Genomic DNA, 7,217 nt, shown 5'->3' with positions numbered 1-7,217 from the left:
TAGGTCAATGACTTCTAAATTTGGCAAAAGGAGGATGTGTAAACTACAAAAATTCATAGGATTTTAGCTCTTTCTAATTGTGTCTTTTGTCATATGGAAAAAAAGAAGAAATAAATGTGCAGTGAGCTGAAGATATAGCTGAAAAAATAGCTGTGTGGGAGAATGGAAAGAACACGGGCTCTGAAATCAGAAAACTTCACTTCTCTTGGTGACTAATTGTGAGCAAGTCTCACAACTGCTCCGTACCTCAGTTTTCTCCTCAATAAATGGAACTAAATAGTAATTATGCCATAATATGTGACATTCAAGTGTATTGGTGTAAATGAAAGAATTTTTTAAATTAGAAAGTGCCAGAGGACCATTCATTGTTATTTGGTTTTAAACAATTTTTATTAGTACATGTGTTCAATATATAATGAGTACACTCATTACAGGAAGTTGGTACACAACACATTTTAATTCTTTTCTTGATCCCTCCCCCCACATCTCCCTCCTCCTTCCCTTCATCTCTTGGTCACCTTCCCTTTTGCAAAAGATCTATTTCCCTTTTTCTTATTATCTATCTTTTATTTTGTTTTTAATTTATTTATATTTTTGGTTTTTCATATAAGAGAAATAATTTTGTTTGATATAAGAGAAATTTTGTTTCATATAAGAAAATATTTAAGTTTGTGTTTCTGATTAATTTCACTTAACATTATAATCTGAAGGTGCATCCATTTTCCTGCGAATGACTCAAGTTTACCTTTTATTTGTTTTTTATTTTCTCTCATTGAGTTTTTTGGTACATTCTAGGTATACAGCACAGTTACATTCATCACTGGGATCTTGTACCTTTACATGATAGGTCTTGGTTCACATTTTTTCCCCTTGTCCTGCTCTCTCTTCACCCCCTCCCTTCCCTATTTACAAACATTTTATTTCCATTTTTTCATTTTCTCATATTTTTTTCTTTTCCCTTATTATCTTTCCTCTATCCTTCCCACTTTGCCTACACATTTAGCCCTTTTCTTCCTATTTGACATTGTCAATTATATCATTAGGATCTTATGTACCATTATAGTTTTTCACAGCAGAGAAACTATTCAGTATTTACACTTAGGAGTATATCCTCAGAGGATATAAGAAAATGGAAAGATATCCCCTGTTCCTGGGTAGGAAGAATCAACATAGTGAAAATGGCTATACTACCAAAACTGCTATACAGATTCAATGCAATGCCAATTGAAATTCCAACACTATATTTCACAGAACTGGAAAAAATAATCCAAAAATTCATTTGGAAATAAAAGACTTAGAATAGCAAAAGCCATCCTAGGTAACAGAGACATGGCAGTGGGTACAACAACTCCCAATTTGAAACTATATTGCAAAGCCACTGTGATAAAAACAGCATGGTACTGGCAAAGAAACAGTCCTGAGGATCAGTGGAACAGATTGGAAGACACAAAAACAACTCCAGATGTACTCAGCTACCTCATCTTTGATAAAGGAGCCAACCATCCTCACTGGAGGAAAGATAGCCCCTTTAATAAATGGTGTGGGATAAACTGGATTTCAACCTGCCAAATATTAAAAGTAGACCCTTTATCTTTCACCATGCACTAAACTAAAATCCAAGTGGATTAAAGATCTAAATATTATCTTTTATTTCAATTTTTACAATGTGGTACAGCATTGCTAGCTAATTTATACATCACAATTTCAGATTTTTGAATATTTCAATGTTCCAATGTTTGTAAGGTCTTTCCAGTCTCTCTAAGGATAGTTATCTTCTTTCTCCTTGCTGATAAGTACTTTGAGTTTGCTGTTTTTAGCTTTTCCTGTGTCTTTTAACAGCATTTTAGTGGGGGAGCCAGTGGTGGGAAGGGATGAGATTAATACAAAGCTCATATCATCCACTGGATTTTAAGAAAAGGAAAACGGATAGAGCTCCTCAAAACTGGGAGAGTGATCTGCAGGGGATAGAAAATAGGGAAAATCACAGGGAAAGTCAATGTGTTTAGTGTGAATTTCTAAATAAGATGGTTTCCTAGAAAACATTAAAATGTCATGTCAGAGTTTTGTGGACAAGGCAGAGTCATGGGAAAAGTCGGACAGTATAGAAGTAGAACCACAGGCTCTGTTTTTATTAGTAGTTAGCCAGCTTCTCCAAGCCCCAGGTTTTCTCCTTTGTGCACAAGGGGTTGTAAACATAAAATTTGCCATGCTCATGTGAGTCTCAGCTGGGGTTGGAGTAAATGACTAGGGGAAAAGTGTGAATCTCATGATGGTTGTTCGTATTTGCTTTAGGAAATGCAGTGGGACTAGTCTATAAGGTGTCCCGCAGAGGAGGTGCAACTGCAATGTAGACCGTTGATTTTCCTCATTGCACAGAAGAGTTGCCTTCCCCACTTCAAAGCCAACAGAAATCTGGATGGAAGATACCACTTAGCAAGAAAAGGCATGGAACAATGAGTCCCCTATCACAAAGGGAAGGCACAGGGTCCAGGGGGACAGGGATGGAGCATTGAATGGAGGCTTAAAGAGGAGGTCTTTGGGACCTGCAGAAGTACCAGGAAAATGTCATTCAGTTGCAGTGATGGGACACTTAATGAAGAAGAATGTGACCATGATTTAATTTGTTGGAACCAGAGAAAGTTATTCTGCAGAATTCTCTCACTGTATTCTTGGTTTTATTAGCCCTTCTATTAATTGGACCATCAGTCAGTTACACGGTGGCTAATTTTGATCATGTTCCCAGCACACACAGCTCCTGCCCAAACATTGCTACAAACACTTCCAGCCCCAGGGGAAAGGTGACTTCAAAGTTCTTTATACAATGGTACATTTTTAGTATATTTTATTAAGCTCTGAAAATTTAAAAACAGGTCATTCAAAAAACATCCTATTCATCAGTTGGTCCAGGTGCTGTACCATTTTCCTCTGTGTCAGTTACTGTAAAGGAGTGAATTCTCAGGGGGTGTGTTGAAAACCACCAGAAAGTGTTTACACTTGGAGAGTTCACATTATTTAATTTTTAATATAGAGTTTTGGTTAATTCTAAAAGAGCCCAGAGAATCATATGTATGTTTGTATTTTCATCAACAGTATCCTACCCACAGGGTTAGCGTCATGAGAATGTGACCTGTGCAATCACTCAGGGCTCCACACACAGTTCAGTGTTCTTGAGCAAGGGGGCTGACATGTTCATTTTGCACTAAATCCCACACAGCATGTAGTCAGTCCTGCTCCCTAGAAAATACTAGATTTTGCTCAAAAGCACAATCAAGTTTTTCAAAAGCTTAATAGCATTATCAAAAAAAAAGGCCTTACTATTTATGTATATAGAAAATTATACACTACTGCGTACAGGAAACTGTGCTTCATTATGCCAATGTACTGACAAAGTGTATGCATCCTGAATAAAAGGCAGTAAGTAGATAATTTTTAAAAGGAGGAACTACAGTTTATCTCTTTGTTCAAGAAGATTAATTGTAGCCATGCCATACCCTAGAGTTACAGGAAGTGAGACAGAAATAAAGAAACTAAGGAGAGATCAGTCAAGGATGTAGAAGAGACATAAAGAGGAATTAAGAGGTGGCGGCGGGGAGATGAAATGAAGTAGGTCATGAGCCTTGCTGTTGGTCTTCTTTTGGTGCAAAGAAGCCATTGGTTAACCCCTCTGGTGTGTGTGTTATCTGATGATATAGATTTATCTGGGAGAAAAGTTGTATACAATCATCACTGTGTGATTTTTAAGTTTGGTGAGGAATGGTCTGGGCTTGATTTGAAGGAAATCTTTTTGGGTGGCTGAATTCAGAGTAAAGTCAAGTTGTGAAGGTGGCTTTGATCTCCAATCTCTGTGCTTGGCAGCCTTAATCTGTAATAAAGGTAGGTAGAAAAGGTTAACTTCTTTTCTTGTATTGTGTTAATATACATCTTTTCCTCTTAAATTTTTCCATATTGTTCATTTAGCCATTCACTTTTTTTTTTTTTGGCCCTTAGTGTTTCTTTTGCAAAGTGTTCTTTTAAATGTATATATGATTTTGTTGCTTTAAGAGGTGGAGAGTCACACTTGGTTAGTCTGAAAATGTAACACCTGGCACCCATATTTAGAAATTTTAACGCATGCACACACACTCACACTCATACACACACCAGTCTTTAATACCGAAGTGGGCAAAACATTACAGGAAGTTCATTGCCTGAAGCAGTTGAATTCAATCATTTAGTTGTAAGTCGATTGTTAGGTACTTGGAAGTACTTTTTCCTATAGAAGCAAAATTATAAATAGTACTTTGGTCCCCGGAGTTGAAAGACTGTTGTAGAAATGTCTGCTCTGGTGATGGAAATAGAAAACGACTCTGTGGCAATACAGTAATTGAGCAAAGAGAAAAGTTAACAAAGTAAGAACTTATGTTAGAGGGCCCCTGATCGACGAGAAATAGATCTCTTCTGTGGAGGAGGGGAGCAGCTACACAATTGCCAATTGCCCAGGCTCTTTGAAGTTTTTGTGGAAAGCCCAGGTTTTCTTGACCCCTAGGAAAAGGCGCACCCAGTGGTGCTTTTGTACGATTACCAAGTGCTGCTTCCATTTTTCTCATAACAGAAAGAAGAGTAAGAGAGGAAGGGAAATCTTTCTCAGTTATCTAGAGCGTTAGAAAAGCAGAAGCGGAACCGATGAAACTGAGTAATTTTGTCGTAACATGGCAACATGGTGCCTTTGAAAATCCCATAGTGCTTATAAAGGCCCAGCTCTCACGTGCTCCCTGTGGAGAGAGCTCCGAGTTTTCTTAACTTTCCCCACTAGCTCGCAGGGCAGCTTTTACACATATTTTTCTGAAAGCATACATAGTATCACTTCACAATTATTTGTTTGAATGTCTCCTCCATTTGCCTGGGAACCTCTAAAAGCAGAAATAATTTAAATTTATTAAAAAAACCTCAGGAACCCATACAACACAGAAATATTATGTTTCGTTTGTCTAAGTTACTACAAGCTGTGAGCAGTAAAACTCAGGGCTGTAGGAGAACAGGATATGATTCTTCCAAAGGAAAGTAGAAGTGTGTGGGGAAGAAGTGCAATATCAGAGGTTAACCATCTCACCTCACTTACAGGGAGCCTTCTTGGTCCCAAATGGAACCAAGGGAAATGGAGACACGAACCTTAATGCCAATTAGGCCTTGAGACTATGTGTAAACTCCGCCTGTGGTGGTTGTACTACAAGCCATCTCACTCTTCTTCCATTGACAGCCTGATGTTCATGTGGGATCAGCCTCAAAACAGGCTTGGGTAGACTACTGCACCACCTACAGAACCGAGGATGGCGCATCTCTTTCTCCCATTCTTGGAGTTTGACTCAGACATGGCTATGTGACTGACATATTCGGTCGTGTTGGGTATCACTGCATCTGAGGGTTCTGGCTCCGATTTTACCCCAGGGGCTGTGAGTCTGAGCAACCAGAGTGGTGTTATGTTGGTAAATGTTAACAACTGTTTCTTGGTGGTGGTGGGGACTCCTGATTTATAGCATTTAACAATTCCTGTGATGAAAATACTTCCACCATGACTAATTTCAAACTCTACCAGAATGTCTCTGAACACAGAGTTGGGAAGGATGGTACAGTAGTACACTATATTTCCACCACAGAGATAGATATAAAATGTGTAAATAACCTCAAAAACATAGATAACAGTAAAATAGAGATGAGTCTCGAGTGTTCATTACCTTTGTTTTAAAGACCATTTATTTAATTGTGATCATATATATATATATGATATATATTGATGATATATGATATATGATATATATATATATTTCAAATAATGACTGTTTAAAAATAGGTTTACAAAATTCTCAAAAAGTGAACAATTTTCTGTTAATAATAGACATGAACTACACCTAGCAACTCACTGAAAAAGAGCCATCTGGCCACTATGTAGAGAGGAATTAACCAAAGAGTGTGAAAAATAGTCCTAACCATAGTGTTTGTGTCCTGAACTCTCTAGCCTGTCCCAAGACAGCTGGACAATTAATTCAATAAATTCCTTTCTTACTAAGTCTAGCCTGAGTTTTCTGTTACTTGCAGTTGAAGAATCCCTAAATGAAACACAAATATTATGTATTTGTCATCTGTAAGTTAAGTGACTTATTCCCTATAATCGTAATGCTTTCAGTGGTAATTCTCTGGAAGATGCCGATGCTCTAAAGTTGGAATCTATAAATGTTACATTTTTTGGAAAAGGAGTCTTTACAGATGTAACTAAATTAAAAATCTCAATATGAGGTCATCTTGGATTAAGTAGGTGTGCTCTAAATCCAGTGACAAGGGTCCCTGTAGGAGTCACACAGAGCGCAGAAGTAGAGAATGGAGAAAAGCACATCTGAAGACAGGCAGAGACAACAAGCAGAGACACGAGTTAAGAAGCCAAAATATGCCTGGAGTCACAAGGAGCTGGAAAGAGGATTCTCCCTGCTGATACCATGGTTTTGGATTTCTTTCCTTCAGGACTGTGCAATGATAAATTTCTATAGTTTTAAACCACCAAATTTGTGGCAAATTGTTATGGCAGCCCTATGAAACTAACACAAAGTACTAAGATTTTACCTCTACAATAAATACTTTTAAAATATTTACTTTAATTAAAAAAAATTTTTTTCTCTCATTGAGGTTATTGGTACATTTTAGGTATACATCACTGAGATCTTGTACCTTTACATGACAGGTCTTTGTTCTCATTTTTTACTTTAATTTTAAAAGTGAACCAAAGAACTATTTAGAATTCAGGAAAATTCTAATGTAGACACAGTAATCATCTGGAGATAATTACTGTTAGCACATCGTGTGTGTGTTTGTGTGTATATAAAACCTAATCTACACTATATGAATAATTTTGGGTCTTTTTTATTGTGTATATTTCTCCATGTGATTATAGACTATTTGCAAATATTGTTTTTAATGGCTATAGAATATTCTATTTTACAAATATATCATAATTTATAAAGCTATTGCATTATTGTTGGACCTTTACATAATTTCTATTTCTGCACTTTTATAAATAAATGCAAACTTAGGGAAAATTTATAAGATTTTACATTTTTTAAAGCACATGAACATTTTAAAAATTCTGATACAGGCCTGGGATTTAGCTCAGTGGTTCCAGTGCCTGCCTTGCAGGCACAAGGACCCAAGTTCAATCCCTGGTACCAAAAAAAAAAAAAAAAAAAAATTCT

The sequence above is a fragment of the Fukomys damarensis genome, unplaced genomic scaffold, assembly GCF_012274545.1.
Source record: "Fukomys damarensis isolate Sample0158 unplaced genomic scaffold, DMR_v1.0_HiC HiC_scaffold_8, whole genome shotgun sequence".
Classification (NCBI taxonomy): Eukaryota; Metazoa; Chordata; class Mammalia; order Rodentia; family Bathyergidae; genus Fukomys; species Fukomys damarensis.
Note: the sequence above shows the minus strand (reverse complement) of the source record.